Below are 22,330 nucleotides of genomic sequence, written 5' to 3'. Positions count from 1 at the left end.
CTAGTGTACAATTAAACACGCCAGAAACTCAATATCCGCAATTACATATTTATATATATATTATATATATATATATACCATATACATATATACAATAGTTTTTACTTCACTTCAAATTCCAGCACTTTAATGTCAATCTAACCTTACGCAATATAATTTGCATTTATGGTGAATATTAAAACCGTTAAGAGTGAACCTCATTAACTTGCATGTGTGTGTATTTGTGTGCGTGTACTTTGCGCTTGTGAGAAACCAATTTTCAAAGTGTTGCACTCATTTAAGTTTTGATGACTTTTGCCTTGGAATTAGAAATTCCTTCACAATTTCAGTGACATTGCTGGTGGCGCCACCAAGAGTCAGCAACTTGGTGTGTGCTAAATGGAAGCAGCAGCAAAGTAAGCAACAAATTATAACTCGACATGTGAACTTGCACATATGTACATACATTTATGTGTATGTATATGTGTGCTTATAGGGCAGCACATTACAAAAAATAACATAAGTGAATATTTGAAAGTCGACAGAGCGACAGAGCGACACACAGGCACATACTCGCTCTCCTAAATATGCACTTGAACTTAGATAAATAGTTGTACATATGTAGAGTAAAGAAGACACGTACGTTTGTGAAAGTCTATATTTGGAATTTTGAGCAAGTTTTTGTATCTGAAGTGTAAATATTATGAGTAAGAAAACGCCTACGACAATGTGTCGCTGCTGTTGCGGCTACCAAGGAATGACACGAAGAAAAAAAAAAGCAGTTTGAGAACTGTTAGGTGAATAACTATCTTCTAGTACATGGTATATGTAAATAGAACGTAAAGCAAATGAAATCATCTTATAGTGTATATGTTTGGAGTGACTTGGATTCGAAGCAAGTTTCTCAGAACATTCATTCATTTATATGATCAGGTCTTAAGATGAAGAGGTACAGTCTTGACATCTTTGGAAAAGTGGTTCCAAGAAACTCAGATATCTGGTTCAATAATTTCCACTGAAGGTCCAACAGATCATTGAGCATTAGAACCAAGCAACACATAGCTGACTTAATGCTTCGCCTAATTAAATTAGTATAATTAATGTTCCGAAAGGTTATTTAAATAGTGAAGGAATTGCAAGACAAAATTTCAACTTTTCTTGTAAAAGTGAATCATAGCTAATCATAGACACCGAGAACACCAATTCGTGACAAAATATATTTCTATTTGGGCACAAAAATGAGCAATTAGTGAGTGAATCGAGTCAATTTAACGAAATAGAGCATTTAAGCAGTAAACGTGTGTACTTACATACGTCTCAATTTACATTGGTAATAAGGAGACTTCTTCAATAACAAAGTGTTCTTGAATATACATATTCAATGAATATTATTCATACATATGTACATATGTTTATAGAAATTTATCAAACACAAGCCAGAAGCATATTTGATGTTCGTACGCAGTCCATCCATCGTCGCTGGCCATTTCGGGCCAAAAATATTCGATTATCATTGAGCGGTATCGATTCCCATTCACAATAACGTGCCGGTCTTGGTCATCACAGAAGAAGTACGGCCCAATGACGTCCTCGGGCCATAAACCGCACCAAACCGTAATTTTTTCGGGATGCAATGGTGACTCATGGAGTACATGTGGATTGCTGCCTGACCAATAACGCATATTTTGTTTATTGACGAAGCGATTCAGCCAGAAATGCTGATAATTTTTCGATAAAAATCCGGATCATTTTCAAGTTGTTGCTCAGCCTAATTCACGATCATACGATGATTCTGATGGTCAAGCGGCTTCAGTTTTGACGCAAGAATGTTTGATCTTGTAAAGACGTAGGCCAAGATCTTTTCGCAAAATTCGCAACAACGACGTCACATTGATCCCCAACGCTTGAGAACTACGTGTTCCAGTGGCAGCAATATTCTAGACGCTACGGGCATTTCTTTATCTCACTGGCACGGACAAAATGTTCTGTAATGTGCCTGTGGATTCAAATTTTTCCACCAGATGCTCAATTGTTGATCTGACAGGACGATTATGATGACCATAAATTGGATGTAGCGCTCTTGAAGTTGAGGCCACGACTCCGAACTCCGCTAGTAAATTCTAACAACTTCGATTCGTTGTTGGATCGCGTATATTTCCATGAAGAAATGGCAAACGTTACTGAACAGAAATGTCAAAAGAGCCGGGAAAAAGCTGGCTTCGTTTGCCGTCCCTATCGGTCTACTTTTGTAGCGGCCCTATTGAAAAACCCTTTATTATAAGTAGAAAAAATCCTTTAGGATTGTGATTTTTTTGGATTAAAAGTCAGATTTTAAACTTTTGGGATTAAAAATTGAGTTTTTAATTTGAAATATAATAATAATACAAAAAAATTTAAATGAAAAAATTGGAATGAAAGGGGTTAAAAAAGAGGTAAATATTTCGAATAGATTTCTAAATGGTAAAAAATTAAAAAAAAAATGCTAACTGTTTTCAATAGGAGTAAAATAGTCAAATAATCATATTGGGAAATATAGAAAGGTAAACTTCAAATTAAACATAGTATAAAAAGAAATACTTGATTTACAACACTCAAAGTAGTCATACAAACGAAACAAATTCAGTCCAGCAATAATCCCGAAATACTAGCCGAGTAACCTTAATTTACACACACAGATCATAACAGTTCTTGTGAAAGTGAGAGTGTAACATAATATGATTCCTACACTCATCAGTAGCCTACATCCATACACATACATATATCGTACAATTGGCACGCGACATCTCCAATAGTGATGAAACCACCCGGTACTCACTATTCACTACTCATTGACTCATTGTCATGTCACACTGCCGACCAGCGGCAATTTAATGAACAAACAGCAGTAAGTATTTATGTGCTTTCAATTCTATTCGAATCCAGTGGTAAAACGATATCCACTACAACACAATATGTCAGATGCAATTATTGTAGCCGTCAAGTGGGTTGAAGTACCGTTACACAGGGTGGCAAGCCACCAACGCGAAGTTGAGCAACAAAAAGCACATTTTTTTTATATATAGTACACACACAATTATCATTGGCACGAGCTTTATTGGTGACGATCTCACATGCATTGTCAGTTAGTGTGTCTCTCCATTGTACTCTGTCATATTCTAAAACGGCGTGGGTAAACGCTGACGACATTGTAACTATCATTGTCATAGCGGAGTGAATCTATTAAGTGCGTGCTCTTTAATGACGTATGCCTAGTTGGTTTTGCTGTTTGCTCTTTTCCAGTAGTCGTATACATTCGTATGAATTCTAGTTTGCGAGGAGAGGTGTCTCACTGAGTCACTATTAATTGCTAATTAATTTTCCGAAAAAGAAAAAGTGACGAATGAAATATTACGTGCCAACAAGTCATGACTTCTAAAATTTAGCTACAATACAAAAATGCTATTTCACGCAGGTTAAAGAGCTATAAAGCAATGATGAAGTCGTGTGCGAATTTAAATGGAGAACGTATGACTGAGGCAAGTATGACGATCAATCAAGACTGGCAAGAGGAAGAGTGCAGCGATGAAACAGGTCATCGGCTTTCTAAAAAGCACATAACAGATTTGTTTCTCATTTTAACACACCTTGCTTGCCTTGAAAGTCCCAAAATAGATAAATAAAATTTTGGTCGGGATCTCTGATAGCAATACGCAGTATACTAGCCGTTCGTTTTTGTACAGATTCTTTTTTGTTTCGAGGTATGTCACACCGCCTAAATGTTTCTCTTTTAAACAATATAGTCGCAGTGAGTGTCGAAGTAAGCTTAAAAATAATTTTAACTCGACGTTCACTATCTTAGTTTAAATCCTTTATTAGATCATCGGATATATTAGGAAAAAAATCTTCGGTTTTTTGTCTGAAAATACGGCTTTGCCCGAACAATTTTTACTCTATCTATGATCTTATTGCCCAATTGGTCTAATAACATAAATTAATCTAGAAAACAACTGCTGAAAGTCTCAAAAAACACTGGCAAAAATATTACTGCCCGCCCTTAAGGGCACTTTGGACGACCTGCAATGTGCAACAACCATTTATGAGACTACCGATTGGACTTAGGTGTATAATAACGGATTTTTCAATAGGGACGCTACAAAAGTATGCAGATAGGGATATCAACATACGTTATATTTTTTTCTCGCTCTTTTGACATTTCTTTTCAGTAAGGTTTGCCATTTCATCATGGAAAGATACACGATCCAACAACGAATCGAAGTTGTTAGAATTTTCTACCGGAATTCAAAGTCGTGGCCTCAACTTTAAGACTGCAACGTCCAATTTATGGTCGTCATAATCGTCTTGTCAGATCAACAATTGAGCGTCTAGTGGAAAAATTTGAATCCACAGGTACAGCAAAAAATGTTCCCGTGCCAGTAGGAGAACTGCTTGCAGTGTTGAGAATATTGGTGCCGCACACAGGTCGTTCTCAAGCGTTGAGCATCTCTGTGACAGCGTTGTTGATGAAAGAATTGAAGCTGCTTGACTACCAGAATCGTCGAAGGTTCGTGAATTGGGCTGGGCAACAACTTGAAATTGATCCGGATTTTCATTCATCTTCAGCGATGAGGTTCAGTTCTGGCTGCATCTGTCTATAAGCAAAATATGGCTTATTGGTCAGGCCATGAGTGCGGTTTATGGTATGGTTATTGGGTTGTACTTTTTTGCGTAATGATCAAGACCGACCCTTTACTGTGAATGGGAGGCGATACCGCTCAATGATAACCGAATATTTTTGACCCGAATTGGATAATATGGACTTGTGGTTCTAACAGGATGGCGCCACAAGCCACATTGAGAATGTCACAATCAATTTATTGAAAACCAAGTTTGGTGAACGTGTTATCTCACGAAATGTCCGCCTCGGTCGTTACTTCAAACCAAACTCGTTACTTAAAACCAGAATAAAAGAAACAATTCGAAAGAGGTAGGCTTTTAAGGTTAAAAATATTTATAAATATATATTCACAGTAATTTTAAATAAAAAAAATATTTAAAAGAAAATTAAAAGTAAAAATATTTCAAATAATATGCATTTAAGCGCTTTATCTCTCAAAGGATACCCATACAATCGCGCACACAACAATGCACATTTACTACATCAGCATGTCACCTTTTCCATAATCGCATCTTCCGGGCCATTTGTCATTGTTTCTAGCCGCGCTGCAATCAATATGAGTAATGGCGGCGCGGCGCGGCGTGGCACAGCGTTAAGCTGACTGCGCAGCTTGTTGAGAATTATAATAAATTCATAGAAGTAGCGACGAGGCGGCTACTGCACTGCATTAATCTGTGACAACGATTGCAATGAATAGCTTGGATATAAATAAAAATGCGCGCACGTGAGTATGTGTGTGGGTGTGTGAACTGCCTATTGTGCAGTGGATTCATGGGAAATCTCTAGTTAACGCGACAAAAGCAACCTGTAGTAATTCCAATGCATTAAACGCAGAGGATGATGAATATATAATATATATACACCAACAAACACCTTTATGGTATATACGTGTATGTATGTATGTGTATATATATGTATGCTTGAATTTCTGTGCTGCATCAATGCAACAATGTTCTTTGCATATGTTAAATTTATTTCGACTTTATTGCGCTTCGAAAATTCATTTGGATTATGCGCTCCATGGCATTGGTGTAATTGTGCTGGTGGTAGTGCAAGTGCACTTTAGAGACTCAGGGCGCGATAATGCGGTTGCCATTAAAAAGGCAGTGTTTGTGTGTAATTTCATTAACTGAGCAAAAGCACTTGCTATTTATCGCAGAAATTCGCTGCCATAAAAATGGCATGAAATTTTTCATCAATTCTTAAAAAATGAGTAATTGTATTATGTAACAAATATGCACTATATATGTATATAAGTATGTATATGTGCATGCATGTATGTTTGCTTAACATATGGGGCGTATGCGACGTAATAATGAACTTAATGGAATATTAATCAATCAAGCGCTAAACATTGTGTACAACTCATGAGCGCCTGAAGCTGCGATTTTATTAGAAATTTAAATGGAATTCCGCCGATTACGCTTTAAAGAGCGCGACACAAAAACAATAAGTGTGTTTGCGTGACAAAGGCTATTTTTATGGTTGGATATGGTTGTGCGCAGATTTAAATCAAAACAGCTTGTCTATAACGGATATACTTTTGACATCTCTGCTTATTAAAATATTTATAATAATTTTGTTTTGGTTCTTTTTTTTTAATTTTTTAACATCCGTTTTTTTTTGGATAATGCAAACACTCATTGGTGATGCACTTGCATAACACTATTTGTTGCTGTTTACTTTTATAGGACGTGGCAGCGATTTTTATAGACAGCTCAGCTTGTGTCTACGATGTTGACATTTACATGACAATTCGCTAGCGCTGGAATATTAGTATAAAGAAAATGCACATATGTATTCATTGTTCATGCAAATGTGTGCTGGAACCACATTTGGAAAATGACAGCTGTGAAAATATGTCATAGGGTCTGCCACGTTTGTCACATGGAATTCTGCTTGAGTTTCTAGAGCTGTTGTGCAATGCATCAAATATGTTGTAAATGTGTTTTTAGAACTAAGTCACTGTTTTTCATTATTTATTTACAGGTAGGTATTATTTTGGTTAGTTTTGTATTTGACACCTATTTCCTCTACAGCCGAAGAAGCATTATTCTAATTATGTGTAGTCGAAAGCATATATACAGATGTCAAATAGGACAGCAAGAACAATATTAATCATTTTTTTGCATAAATTTTAATTATATTAAGCAAAAATGAGTCTCACCTAATTGCATTAAGATATCTTACAAGCTGAGTAGTCCACCGGAAGAGGTAAGACTTTTGCGTTGTAGCAGCTGAGTTATGGTATGGTATAAAATATATATAGAGTCCAATAGTCTGATGAAGTAAGTATATGTGAGTTCCTTCGATTTTGAAATATATTGAAAGAAAATTTGTTTGAAATCGTTCAAATAATTTTTTAGATGGAATAACAAAATTTACCAAAATTTATTAGATATAATAAAAAAGAAATTAACTTTGTTTGGCTATAAATGGTTTTAGTATTCTGTATATTGCGTACGGGTTAAGTTAGGTTAGGTCGTAGGATTGGTCCAAAAATCACTGGATATCACTTAGACAGATATTTCTTCTACGTGTTATCCAAAAAATGCTCCCAGTGCGAATCATCAGCGAAAAGATGACCACAAATTTGTTAAGAAAGTTAATATCAATCTCAGTTACTTCGCTGGGTTCTCCGTAGATGTGTTTACCGTTTACCGAGTGTTTCAAACTCAGTCTGACAGTCAGTCTTGACAAAAAAGGTCCCACAAATATTCGATCGCACTGCATGCGTACCTATTGGATATTATCCATTCAGATCTCCAACAATTGCAACAAGATTGACTTTGCTAAGTGCAAGTAGTCGGAGAACCTCTTACGGTTCACTGTGGGCCACAAGGATTTCACAGTCGCACAAATTCTGGTTGTTGACCAGCACTTGCCGAGCTCACTGGTGGTCCATTGGTCCAGCACTAGAACGCAAGATGACAACGGAAAATCGGCACCCTTACTAGCAAGCTTATCAGCTTTGTCGGTTCCTGCGAATCCGCTACGACAAGAGACCCATACAAGTCTAATATGGAAAAAGCTTGAAGCTTTAATAATTAGCTAAAGCACTCCTTGGCTAGTTTTGAGGACAAAGGCAGCGAGCTCAAAGCCACCGTTCCCACGACAATCGGGTCTACGTATTCGGAACGGACCCGGATTTTTATCCATCCAAGCACTGTCAACTCGGCAGAATTCTGCCGCTACAACAACAGCAACATCTCAGAGCCAGTATAGTCGCTCGGCTGTCCGACTGAATGAACGACGCTGTACTTCGGAGCAGTATGTCTGATGCTACCTTGATGGCAGACCCCTTCGCTTAAAAGATGGTACAGTGGTCTGGTTGCCTGGAACTACAGCTGACGGGGAGCTCCCTACAGGAGACGCCAGCTCCTACTCTCCTTTTTAACATCGACCTTCGACAAATCCGTGGAAAAAGCTCACTGCACCTCTTCTCGAACGGAAGTTGTGAAAATTTAAATCAGGCAGCTGGAAATGTGAATTGTGTTTGTGATTCTAATACTGCAAAAGCCCATTATTAGAACTTATATATACTAATTTTTTTAAATTTCTATGAAAAAAAATTTGGAGATACACGGTGGATTTATAAAGTTACGGATTTTCATATTACTTTTTCAAAATTCGTGGAAAAATTGTAGCTTTTCTAAGCTTTGTTATTTAGGCATCCTTAAAAGCGATTCCCACCTTAGTATTAAATTATAAAATTTTTAAACATACGCACTGATTTTAGAAATTGATTTTAGAAATATGCACATAATATGTGCTTAATAATCACATGACTGTCTAGTTAAATTGCTTGCTTACATAACATGCTATAGCACTAACAATATTTAACAAAATTTCAGCTTTCAGCTTTCAACCTTCAGTCAATTTCAATTTTATGAATTTTCGCAATTACTTTTTAATAAGCCAGAAATTGCATACACAGCCATTGCATGGAGGTTTATTAAAGTAATGTCTATTTATTATGTAAATTATTGAGATTGAATTGCCCCCGCCAACACAACAACGCCCTGCTGTAAGCTGCGCCCATCACACGCCACAATTATCGATCGATGAATTCGGAAGCGAGTGCAAATTCGCTGACTTTTATCGGCCCGTCAGCCATAGGCGGCGGCAAAGAGGACGAGTTTTGTGGCTGTGTAGTTGCGCGGGTGCCTGTGTGAACCACAATACAAAAAAATATACAAAAAAAGGGAATGAAATAAAAATGAATTGCATAAAAATAGGCGCAAAACCACGCAAAAAAAGTTAAGAAAAAATCACGAGCACGCAAACTGTGTGGGGAAATTCAGCGAAATAGCGCGTAAAGCCAAACTGGGTTACAGCGACTGGCGTTGTCAGCGACAGGCTGAGCGCCAGTACCCAAAGTAGCGCTGCTGCACTGTTGCGCTTTAGCATAACAGCAGGCGCACACTTAGCCGTTTTGTCGTCAATAGGGGTGCGCGCGTATTGGATGACATAAGAAACCCATTAACCCATATTTGGTTAGCAAATACTCGATGATTGTGCCAGAGATGGCATTAGAGGCTGCGATACGAAGCGCAAATGCGACGGTTTGTTGACTGTGTCGATGAGGGCGATGATAACAAAAATTAATGCAAATAAGTATATACATATGTATATATTATTAAATATATATGTAGGTGATAAACAAGCATTTCGATAGCAAGGCTGTCGCAGTAATCATCTTTGCAAATTCAGGATGGCAAGTGTTGGTGGCATGAAAAAATATGCACAGCGCTGCCAGTCACAACAATTTATTCATTTGCCGGAAAGTGGGCACATGTGTTACGCAGCACTTCCGCCGAATTAGCGTGTCGTGGAGGAAGCGAATGACAAAAGGTTCACAAGTCATTGCCGGCGGCGGCGCTCTAAGAATTATGAAAATTGCAAATAATTTTGCTTTAACGCACGTTGTCTCGAAAGAACGATGCAGAGGTGTTGCAGAGCGGTTCATACACATATACTTGGACACATGCATACATGTATTCACGCATATAAACACCCATTGTAGCGCCACTGGCTTCAAGCATAGACAACTCATGCGCGACATTGTCTTGCGTATACTAAATATATATACATATATATAATATATACAAACATGCACATACGTACAGACAATAGATTACATGTGCAACCCTGTGCGTTTAAGTGCGTATGCATTCATTCTTTCACAGCATTCGCTCAACTTTTGTTTCGGTTTAATGGTCGGTGGCGGCGTTGAATGCTCCGCATAACAAGCAAGTATAAGCAAGCAAAAAAGTACACACAACAACAAATGTTTATGTCGACAAACTGAGTGTTGCGCGGTGTGAGGCACGCTGGTGTATGAATGAACATCTGCGGCAGACTTTGTGTTTATTTCTAACATAAATATTCTGCTGATTAAGCAAAAATAGGCCGACAAGCGCAAATGTGCGCTACAAATACATATACTCACTCCATATACGAGTACATGCTTGTTCATGCTTATGTAATGGTGTTTGCCGTTACACAAGTTTCGCCTTGCTTTGCAGCTGATTATCTGCTCTTGGCCATGAGCATCCATGTATGTGTGTACACTTATAGCTCGGCTGAGCATGTAGACTAAGCGAAGAAGTATGTTGGCAATGATGTCAAAAGGTCATGCAAGCACACTGTGTGTGTATGTGTAAGTGAAGAAATTATTTTTTGAACCCAACTGTATAATATTTGTTTGTGTAATGCTGTATAAAGCGGTAATAAATGGCCAAATGCTGTGTAAATATGTACTTAAGTATATATGTATATATACATATTTATATATAAGTAGGCACACTTAAGTAGAAATTTCTATATTATACATTAAATTTATATTAAAGTATATTTCCTATATTTATAAAACGAGTAAATATATGTTCATGGATAGACTGCATAAGCTTGTACGTGTGTTGGTGTTTGCATTTGTAGGGCGCATATTAGATATTAATCACGCATCGTGCGCTGTTATGCCGCTTTTAATTAAACCTTAACACGATAGTTTGTGCCTGACAGTGCGTATGAGTAATGCATTCGCTGGAAACCACTTTTACATATACAAGTGCATACATATGCTACAATATATGGGTAAATGTATAATTTTATGAATCTATAAGCTCATAAATATACAAATCTGATATTTATTAATAATAATTTAATTTTGACTGAGCTAAGAAAAAATTTAATTTTTAAGATAATTTTTCAAAATTTTTAAAATTAGATTTTGTCAAATAAAAAAGTTGCCATAAAAGAACTTTATTTTGAACTTAAATTCAGTTTGTACGGCAGCTATACCATATAGTACTTGAAAACCGGCGGTGGTATCCCAGAAAATACCAGTTTTTTATGGCGAAAAAGACGTGTGCCAAATTCCAGGTTGCCATCTCGATATCCTGTGGAACTAGTTAGCATATATACGGACAGTCAGACGGGTGTGACTAAATCGACTATTTTATAATTATTTATATATAAATTCTTTGCAGGGTCTTGTACGTTTTCTTCTGGGTGTTACAAATTTCGTGGCAAATGTAATATACCCTGTTCAGGGGGAAAATAAAATATAAAAGAAAAATAATATAAAAGGATTTTATATTTTTTTTCGAAGATTTAACATCTTGCGCCATGGTCGTGAAAGTGTGGGGAACATTTATCTTTCCAAATTTATTTAGTCACGCGAGAGTCTCAGTTAAAAATTTCGCTCATCAATTAAGTAAATGAAAAGAAATTGCTATGAGAACTTTTGTACGATGAGTCTCTTAGATTGTGAGAACGTTTCCGGTTGTTTTCTCATAAATTATTAGCAGACTCATCACAATCTATGATGAATAACGAAGATGGTTGACGAATTATTAATTTATTGTTAAAATTGTTGAGATATATTTAAAAGTCGGTGCTATTGAAGTCTACATTATTGGAGTAGTACTCAAGGGGAATGAATTATCTTCAGCTTACATATTTATGGGGCATTTCAACAATTGTTATCTGCACTTGCAAGTCACAAAAAACTCTTTTGATTGTTAATTTTTTTTTTGAAAAAGCTTTTTATTTAAACTCAAATAATACGCGATTCGGAGGACCTCCGAAAAAAGGTGTCTGGAGGTCCAGAAGATTTTTTCGTTTAATTATACTAAATCCAAACACACAAAAATATTTATTGTTTTTTTGGATTTCGGAGGGTATTTGTAAAGAACTAGGTAAAATTTTGATTTTTGACAAATGGCTTTCTAAAAAAATTCCTTATTTTTAGTGAAAATAGAAATATAGAACAAGGAATCTGTCTCAAATTTTCTATTTCTAACGAAATTTCGTGTTCGGAATCGTTGCGAATGGCTCACGGTGATTTAGTTTTAACTAAAATCAAAGTACAAAAGATTTAAAGACTGTCGAGAGATCGTGGAAGACATATTTCATTCTGGACGACCTTCTACTTCTTTAACTGATGAAAATATTGAAAGAGTAGAGGATATTTAGTGCTTGAAAATCGTCAGGCAAGTGTTAGAGAGTTGGCAATAGAGCTCAACATCTCCCGCTAATCCGTTCCACTGATTTCGAAGGATATTTCGAGTATGAAATGCATTCTTGCTCGACTCGTTCCGATAAAGCTGAATTTTTTTTTTCGAAAAGAGTACCATAAACAAGTCTCTTTGGACATGCTTGATCTTGCGAATTCCGATTCCTCATTCATGGAGAGCATTATAACCGCCGACGTGACATGGGTTTATGAGTTTGACATGCAAACAAGTCAATAATCATCGGAATGGAGTGGAAAAAACGAGCGGAAACCAAAAACCCACGCCAAAGCCGCTCAAATATCACGATGATGGTCATTTTATTTTTTAGTATTCTTGATTTGGTGCATTCTGAGTTTGTTTCGGAGGAAGAGACGGTCAATAAGAGGTTCTATTTGACCACGATTGTGACCGAATTTAAAGCCAAAAACGTAAAGAATACCAACGATCAACCACCTTATTTACCAGATTTGCCTCCGTGTGATGTTTTCTTGTTCCCCACACTGAAATTGCCGCTCCGTGGAACCCGTTTTCAGTCGATAGAAGAGATAAAACAAAATTCACTGAAGGACCTGAAGGCCATCCCAAAAAGTACTTATGAAAAGTGTTTCGAGGATTGAAAAATCGTTGGCATAAGTGTATTATATCTGGTCAGGATTACTTTGAAAGCGACAAAATAAATAATGATGGATAATTAAAAAATTTGCGTTTTATTTACAATTTCCGGGCACTTTTTTGTCAAAAGGTATTGGCAAGATATTTTCGATATTTTGAATTTCACAAGCCTTGGCCTTATGCCAATTAATGCTAATATTCTACGATTTAAGTTATCTTATTTAAATTAGGTTCCATCACTTTTTCCATTTCCATTACTTTTTGTGAGGTAATATTTTCAGAAACTTACGAGGGTATCTGATGACCTAAGATTTCCCGATCTCTTCTCTATTTTAAGCAAAAAATGATTGGATGTTTTACTTTTATTGCAAGAAGGCTGGACTTCATTCATTAGGTGAGCCGATTTGCTGAGTATTTTTGGCGAAACAAATTGAAACATTTTTTTTCCATAAAAGTAAAATATAGCTATTGAATCATAAATATTGACAATCAATGAACATGCCGTGTATAATTCATAATCTTAAGCTCTATAAGTAGCATTTAGCAAACATTGTTTTATAACTTACTTTCAGACAAACTTTTTTGATAGCATAAAGCTCATACTAACAATAACTCAAAATATTAAGAAGAAGTTTTCTGACACTTTGCTCACTTCTGTTGGATGCCGTTGGGTACTCGGAAAGTGTGTATTTTCTTGAAATGTTGCCAAAATCGCAATTTTTTGTATATGAAGATGTAAAACTTGAAAGAAAGTATTTCTTTTTATGGGCTAAGATAATATTTCCTACCTCTATTAGTTAATTTACAAAGTAAGTCGATATTAATTTAAATAAATTTTGACTTCACCTTTAAAAACCTCGGAATCAAGTCTAAAAGTCCGTCAATTCTTCGAAAAAGGCGCTTTGTTTCTATTCTTCTTCTCTAAAACCATTGAAAAGCTCGCATATAAGTTTTACTCAAGCAAAAGACTCGCTTGAAAACTTTTGTCATAAGAGAATCCACTATCTGAGCGCCTTTGTAAAATAGATAATAAAATTTAATATACGCTCCTTTTCATAAAAGTTAACTTTAGTTATTGGCAACTGATTACATGCCTCACTGAGCTACATAAGTTTATATAGTGGACCAGCACTTAAAATAAACTGCAGCCAGTATGCGCCTGCATTTCTACCGAATTGTGTATAGAGCAGCGTGTGTACTGTGAGCAGTAATGCACTTTATAAATAGCCAACGTAAGGAAATCAAATTTAAGAACGAAGAAGACCTTGATAAGTAGTAATAGCCAACACACACGTACTCATATATTTCGCAAAAAGGAAGGGTCAGAATAATGGCACATGAGTTTCGAAAACGCCACACAATTAAGGCGGCAGCAATGGCGGTTGGTGGGGAAGAAGCAGGGGAAAGTAACAAAATTGTAGCAAAAAGAAAATGGGAAATTGGTGAAATGGAGAAGCAACAGCTAGAGCCGGTGGCAGCTGTGGCCCGAGCGGAGGCAGGAAGCGGAGAGATGCCAACTATGACAATGATAAAGATAACGAGAAGAACAACAACAAAAACTGCTACGATCCGCCGGAATTGCAGCAACGACAGGCAAGCAAACCAAACCGAAATGACAGAAGTAGCAACAACATAGTGTGAGTTATTGTTGTGCATATACACACATATATATATACATGCACTGGTAACTACAGCAGAGGTCGCGGCGATTGCCAGCGCTCTCGCAACAGTAGCAACATAAGCAGCAGCAACTACAGCTTGTAAGACTGTCTGAGCTCTTGAAACTTTTGGAAGTTGCAATTTAGATAAAATGTGCAACTTTTTCGAGCATTTCGGCCGGAATAGCCCGAATTTCTTCGGAAATGTTGTCTTCCAAAGCTGGAATAGTTGCTGGCTTATTTCTGTAGACTTTAGACTTGACGTAGCCCCACAAAAAATAGTCTAAAGGCGTTAAATCGCATGATCTTGGTGGCCAACTTACGGGTCCATTTCTTGAGATGAATTGTTGTCCGAAGTTTTCCCTCAAAATGGCCATAGAATCGCGAGCTGTGTGGCATGTAGCGCCATCTTGTTGAAACCACATGTCAACCAAGTTCAGTTCTTCCATTTTTGGCAACAAAAAGTTTGTTAGCATCGAACGATAGCGATCGCCATTCACCGTAACGTTGCGTCCAACAGCATCTTTGAAAAAATACGGTCCAATGATTCCACCAGCGTACAAACCACACCAAACAGTGCATTTTTCGGGATGCATGGGCAGTTCTTGAACGGCTTCTGGTTGCTCTTCACCCCAAATGCGGCAATTTTGCTTATTTACGTAGCCATTCAACCAGAAATGAGCCTCATCGCTGAACAAAATTTGTCGATAAACACATTTCGAACCGAACACTGATTTTGGTAATAAAATTCAATGATTTGCAAGCGTTGCTCGTTAGTAAGTCTATTCATGATGAAATGTCAAAGCATACTGAGCATCTTTCTCTTTGACACCATGTCTGAAATCCCACGTGATCTGTCAAATACTAATGCATGAAAATCCTAACCTCAAAAAAATCACCCGTTATATATGTACATGCATTGGTAACTACAGCAGAGGTCGCGGCGATTGCAAGTGCTGCCGCAACAGTAGCAACATAAGCAGCAGCAACTACAGCTTGTAAGACTGTCTGAGCTCTTGAAACTTTTGGAAGTTGCAATTTAGATAAAATGTGCAACAGACCAACACAGAGACACACTCACATGCGCGCCTTAAAACACACACTTTACAAATGTATCTGGCCAAATTCAATGTTAAAAGTTTGTTGCGTCAAGGGCTAAATAAGTTGCTGGTGCGCAAGTCGGCAAAAAGGAGAACAGGAAACGACCTAGCTAAAATTATGACCAGTTATGAAAAATTGTTCAGCAGTATATAACGGTTTTTTAATAAAATACAATTTTATGAGATAAGCTCTATTCAAATAGACGGTCTCTAAAGTTTTAGACTGATTCCGAAGGGCTAACAGAAGGCTTTAAATTGCTTTCTGAGGCCCCTTCTGACACCAAAGGGCTAGAAATAGAAGGCTTTAAAATGGCTTTTAAGGGACAAATGATGTTTTTGTAACAACATCCACATTAATTTGAGACCTCAATATATTGTCTTCCAGTCTTTGGATTATGTATTCATCTAGGAGAAATCACTGGAAAGCTTTCATATGTCATCTTCTTTTCAATAAGTGAGCCTTTGTTGACTAAGAAAAACTTACAAAATACTTACAAAATCATAGAATGATTTATTGAACGCATTTTATACCCCATTAGATATTAAACAGTTGTTCATCTATCCGTCATAATGTCAGTTTTGACATCTACTAAATCTTAGATGTCGAAAACCAACAAAAAATTGCTTTTTCTAAAGTTGATTAGAATGATTTGTAAGATAGTTTGGCAAATTGTCCCAAATGGAAAGCAGTACACAATAAGCAAAATCGAAAAGGCTTGGGAATTCGAAATCCAGGGCTTAAAACCCAACCACCCGACCCATCCACTTCGCCAGAAAAATAAAATGAGACAAAAGGTAAAGAGTAGAAAGCAGTGACCAGAAAGTTCGTACGCACTTGACATTTCATGTTGGCGTCCGTTAGTTTGAGGAAGAAAAGTGGCAACCCTGCAGCGCCAATTAAGAAAAAGCTGGAATCATAAAGCATGAATTTAGAGATACTAAACTCAAAAGTGCTCATGCCAGAATTTCTCACAGATGTAATATCTACTATGAGCGAGCGTGTATGCGTTAAGAAGTTGCTGTTGTTATTGCTTTTGCTGCTGCTGTCATCCATAACTTAACAGTATTTATGGCCTTAGTCTCATTGACAGCACTTTTAACGAGGAAATTTTTGTGCTTGTATGCGTGCGTTACATGTGAGAGATATATGAGTATGTACAGATATACATATGTATATGTTTTTTGGAAGTGGAAATATCTCTGTATGTGTCGGTATGTGTTGTGACTTGCAAAAAGTAAGTAAGGTAAGTTATTTTGAACATTTTTTAGAAATTCTCTATAAGTCAAGGACTTTGCAATTTAATTTATTTAGTGAATGGCAGGTTGAACATGTGAGCATTCTTAGGAGTTGTTCAAAGATTGAAATGCTTTTCGAAATGTGACCATTATCCTTCCGGGAATTGGGAATCAAATGGTATTATACATTTATCGAGTTGCGTTGGAATATATGGTAGATAGAAAGTCCTCTCTTTGGTTGTTGAAGAAAAAATATTTTTGAGGGTATATTGGATACATAAGAACGATCCGGAAGAGGTACTATATGATTTACAAATAATTTACTTCTGATCGGCAACGGCAAGTGCCAATGCCCTAATTAAAATTGCATAACTCAGAAGTGGGCTTCGTAGGCATTCTTTTGTAACTTAACATAGTCAGGGTTGCGTAGCTTAAAAAACGCATTAAATTTTTTTTTTTTGCTGTATATAAATAGAGGAAATAGGGCATGGACAACGTTTTCTCGATGATTTAGTAAAATTTTTTTGAAAATCTGAAGATATTTTAAAACGCGGAATTTTGTTTTTTATTGTTTACGATTCACTATATCATATTAAATATACGTATCATAAAATTTTAAAGTTTCGCTGTCAGATATATCCAAGATATAGCCAATTTATAACCAATACATAACCAATTCATAACCAAAACTCAAATTTTCTTTTTATTAGTTATAGTTTTTCCTTCGGCTCTAAACTTATGAAAAGTGATGTTCCGTTTTTTGCATTTTAGGTGACTATATATAGATTCAGGTGTATATACTATAATATTTTTAAAGGATTTATTCGAAAAACACCGTAAATTTTAGCGACTCAATAATTTACGCACATTCTAAGCCGCAATTTTCATTTGAAATCCAACGAGCTTGTACTTAATATTCTTTTATTTTATATTTCGTTTTTAGACATAGAAAATGTAATTAAAAAAACAGTTATTTATTTTTATTTTAAATATTCCGATTATAGGATCATGAAAAGTGAAAATTTTGAGGAACATAACTGCCACTATTTAAAAAATTGGTTGAAAACATTTCAAAACAAGCGGCTACTCAAGGTCAAAATATTCGTTTTGAAAAAAAAACTTGTTTGAAAAGAAGTCTGCGGCTCAGAACCTGAAGGGTAGCTACTCACTTTAATGCTTTTAAGAATAGAATGAATCGGAATTTGCTTTTAAAATTTTGATTCCATATATTTTAGCAAATTTTTTGAGCCATCTAACACTATTACCCCTCATTAAGAAAGGATTAAAGCTAATACACCTTTAAAATTTAGACTAATGCAGAGAGCTCTAAGCTCTAGCTCATAGAATCCTTTTTTGACGGTAGAAATTTTCAGCAGCGCTCTAGAAACTGGATGATAAAGTCGATCCAATATTCTTCAAAGCGATATTTCTTTGGTTAGAGTGAATCCTATTTACAGCCAACCAATAAAAAAAATTTAGATGGTAGTTTTCGTATGAATTCAGATAAACTGACACAAAAAAAATTGTCCATTTAAATCCATTAAAGTTAACATTTTGCAACAACTACAAATGCACATAGAATACCCTGTTGGTTGTCTGCCAATATCATGTCAATATTTATTGATTACTCATACGCCATGGTGTACAGATATGAGCACTGAACAGATGAAGGCAAGCATCATATGTATGTATCATCACCGCTATCAAGTCATTGGCCATATGAATAAACAGTTTTATTAAATTTCCCAGCAGCTTAACAGCTTTAAACTCACTAAGCGCATACGCACATATTTATTTAGTACACATGTGTATACATGCAATTTATATGCATTTTTAGTAGCAATTCTTTCTTCTCATATTCATATCCCTTTCGGCAAGTAACTGAATATGAACAAAATCTGTGCTGAGGAGGTGATGAGAAGAGCAGCGTGAATGTACACTATCTACTTTCCACTCTAACAAACACACATTTACACACATATAAATATATATACATATATATATATATATATAGATTTCAAAGGAGTAAGCATGAGCTTGTTGCCGCTGGCTCGTTGCCGCCACATTGTTATTTGTGCTGCCATTGTTGTCACATTTTCGACATAAACAATTGTTTGTTAGGTGGCAGACGACAAGCGTTCCAAGCAACAATGCAGCAGCGGCAACAGCAGCACAGGAACGCAAGCAAAGCCGCACACGCGCAAAGCTGTCGCAACAACGTCTCACAAACAAGCAGCAGCCGCAGCCGCAAGAATAGCAGTGGTGTGACAAGTTAGTTAGTTTGTTGGTTTGGTCGTTTGGTTGGTTGCTCAGTTCGCTCTGGTGGTGGCAGCATGTGGCAGCGCAAGTGGACCGTTAGTAAATATGACAGCTCCAAGTATTGAAAACCCCAATTCTAATGAAGCTTTTGGAAGCAAGTGGCTGCCAGTACGTATGTACTGTACGTACACAAGGAGTTCTTGAAATTTTAATAAATCAATAAGGAGAATCTATATTTTTTTAATAAGTAGAAAGGAACTCAAGATATACTAGCAGGCTAAGCATTATTGCATAGGCTAAAAACTTATTGCATATTTTTTGGCGCAACCGAATCAGCAGTCTGATCATCTAAAATCAAGAGCTCAGGGTACTCCAAGTGAACCTCCAGAAAAGTAGATCGCTTCTACCGAGCTTCTCCTCAACTTAAAGGGGGCGGCTACTACGTGACTTTAGTCCAAGAACCTTGGATTGCATCGGGTTACGTGGTCGCTATATTTCTACCGATGACCTGAACGTTGTGGCGGCAAAGGGTGCCAAGGATGAATTTTTACTCTTTACATCCTGCTATATGTCACACGATTGTGAGGCGCCAACGGCAGAGCCCCAAAGGCTGGTGGATACATCCAGCAGAAGTACGGGAATGCTTCAATTGAGCCAAGCTAGCAGAAAGCTAGAACTGCTGGAAAGAGTATAAAGATCTTCTAAGGAACTACAAGAAGTTGGTGCGCAGGACAAACCTGGAGAAACTTTTGCAGTGGATTTGAAAAGACTCAAGAGGTGGCGAAACTTCATAAACTATTATCCAGAAGGCCCGCCTCGCCCAGTTTAATTCGCAAAAGTAGCGGAGAGAGGACGGACAACTGCCAGAACTCATTGGAAGACCTAGTCTGTGCGCACTTTCTAGGCTGTAAGGACGCGGTAAGTCCTAGCTATGAAAGGAGTAGTGCGGTAATGTTCCCGAAAACATCATTACGGATAACAAAATAGAATAGACAATGGACAATGGACGGAATCAATGCTCGGTCTATCCGTGTCGGGACTAAAGGCCATTTTTAATATGTATACATTTTTTCAGAGAAATGGTAGGTTGATCGGCGTATCTTCCGCTATTTTGGTAAAAAGTTGTTATAAAACGAGAATAAAACTGGCTTAGAATAGCTTTTGCATGCTCCTTGTTCTCCTCTTCTGGATCTCAGTGACTTTTTCCTGTTCTCAGAACTCAAGGATATGCCTGCTTAAAGGAACTCAGCCCCAATTAAGAGATAAACATTTATGAATACGAATAGCTCGAAATACTACTATACTATACAGAGTTTGGCATAAGGCAGCCTTTTAAGTTGCCGAACCACTGCAGTATATTTCAAGCTGAGGTCTTTGCTATTGCGAGAGCCTCTCGGCAGGTTTTTAATGCATCTGCAGGCAATTCCAGAGTCAACATCTACGTAGACAGCCAAGCAGCAGTCAAGGCAGTTACCTCTTATCGCATATCGGCCAGAAGTGCCTTGAGAGCAGGGCAGCTGTGGCGCTGACAGATCGAGAAGAGTGCAGGAAATGCCTAGAGCAGGGCACCCGGGAAACAATATAGTATCTTTTGTGCACTTGTCTCCCATTGGCAAAATACGCTGTAGGCATCTATGGTTCCCACGCAATGATAAACTGGAGGAAGTAAGTCTATTAAAAGTTGCGTCAAGCGGAGGTATCCTAAAGGGTGATTACTCTTCATGGGTCTGGTAACTGAACTTCATCTGGCATCCTAAAGAAAAAAAACTGGTTTATTGGCCTACCAGATAAAAAAAATATGTATCCCTTTAAAATTGCACAACTTTTAACTCATCCATTAGAAGTTTAAATTTTAGAGTTGCAGTTCTTAAAAGTAGTCTAAACATTGCAATTATTTTGATTGATTTGAAGTATAAATTATACCCAATTATTGCCCTATTCTTTTGTCGATCCACTTCGTTTACATAGTGAAGCAACTAACTACATTTGCATAAACTAACTGCATAGTAAAATATAGTCCACTTTGCCGGCAAAGTAAAAATTTATGGAGTACAACACATGCTGCATGCACGCCCTCCTTTTACACACACACAAACACACACACACTCGTATAACAGCATATTTATTTTGTATTTATTTTCGCTTCAACTCTTTTTACTTATTTTTTCATAAATATTAATGATGAGCCAGCAGAGTTTGACAGGATGACAGTCCAAAGCAAGCAAGCAGACATGCATGCAACAGCTTTGTTGTTAGTGTTGCAGGAATTCGTGTTGGCGAACAAAATAAATAAAATGAAATCACTGCTGCAAGCGCAATGAAGACATTTATCATTTTTCTAGTTATCGCAAACTGTTAGTCAAATTCGAGTGAGACGATGGAGTATAAATTCCTATGAATATAGACAGATGCATATACACATATAAAATGCTTGCTACTCAGAGTTTTGAGCCACAAAGTGGCAATTAAATAACCATTAAAGCCAATGGAAATTGACGTCTGCAGAGCCAAAGTATTAAGCGTTTATGAAATAATAAATTTTCTAGTTGTGCAAAATAAACTATTTTATTACTCAAAGAGAAAATTCGTCGAATGAAAAAGCTCAAATAACTAATGTGGCGCTGTCTTACACGTACGTACAAAGCCATAAATCTGAAAGCCTTTCTCGCATACATTCATACATACATACATACTATACAGCTGCTGTCAAGAGCAGATTGTGCGCTCAACACGATATTAAGTTATGTGCACAGAGGGTGCTGGCGGTGCACGTGTCGGCAGCCACGCACGTAAAGACCAATTTTACAGTTGCCCACATGCCACACAAGCATCCAGACAGTAGAAGGGGTGAGGCGGTTGTAGTATAGGATGTGCTTGCAGCCATGCAAGCAGTGCATCTAATTAGTAACATTGAGTTACAATGGACTACGCCTGCGGCAAAGACTGCTCGCTTGCAACGAATTGTTGCATACAAGCAGGCGTCCACACGTGTGTAAGCATTTAAATGTATGTGTATGACTAGCGATGTGTGGGTAAGGCCGCGTGTGGGCAAGCACTAAAAATACAAATGCAAGACCAGAAAGGTGGCAAATAGGCGAGCAAGTAATATATGTATAGTATATTAGGGTGTGTAAAAAAAATGATTTTTTTTTTCGCTTGTTACGCTGAAAAATTGGTTGATAGACACCTACAGGGCATTGAATTTGCTACAAAGTCTATGAAACGAAATATTTTTTCAAGTAGTTATAAGCAAGAGGAGAATTTTTCTAACTGGAAATAAGAAAAAAATAAAAAAACTGTAAGTCGAAGTAC

General features: G+C 37.0%; 1 protein-coding gene across 1 annotated transcript in view; it reads right to left on the bottom strand.

Annotated features, from left to right (window-relative positions):
* Nucleotides 1–22,330, bottom strand: part of LOC105231914 (eukaryotic translation initiation factor 4E type 2) — a 145,239-nt gene that overhangs the window by 34,783 nt on the left and 88,126 nt on the right. The window lies entirely within an intron of this gene.

The sequence above is a fragment of the Bactrocera dorsalis genome, chromosome 2 (genome assembly GCF_023373825.1).
Source record: "Bactrocera dorsalis isolate Fly_Bdor chromosome 2, ASM2337382v1, whole genome shotgun sequence".
In the NCBI taxonomy this organism is placed as follows: Eukaryota; Metazoa; Arthropoda; class Insecta; order Diptera; family Tephritidae; genus Bactrocera; species Bactrocera dorsalis.
Note: the sequence above shows the minus strand (reverse complement) of the source record. Positions and strands in the feature narration are given on the sequence as shown.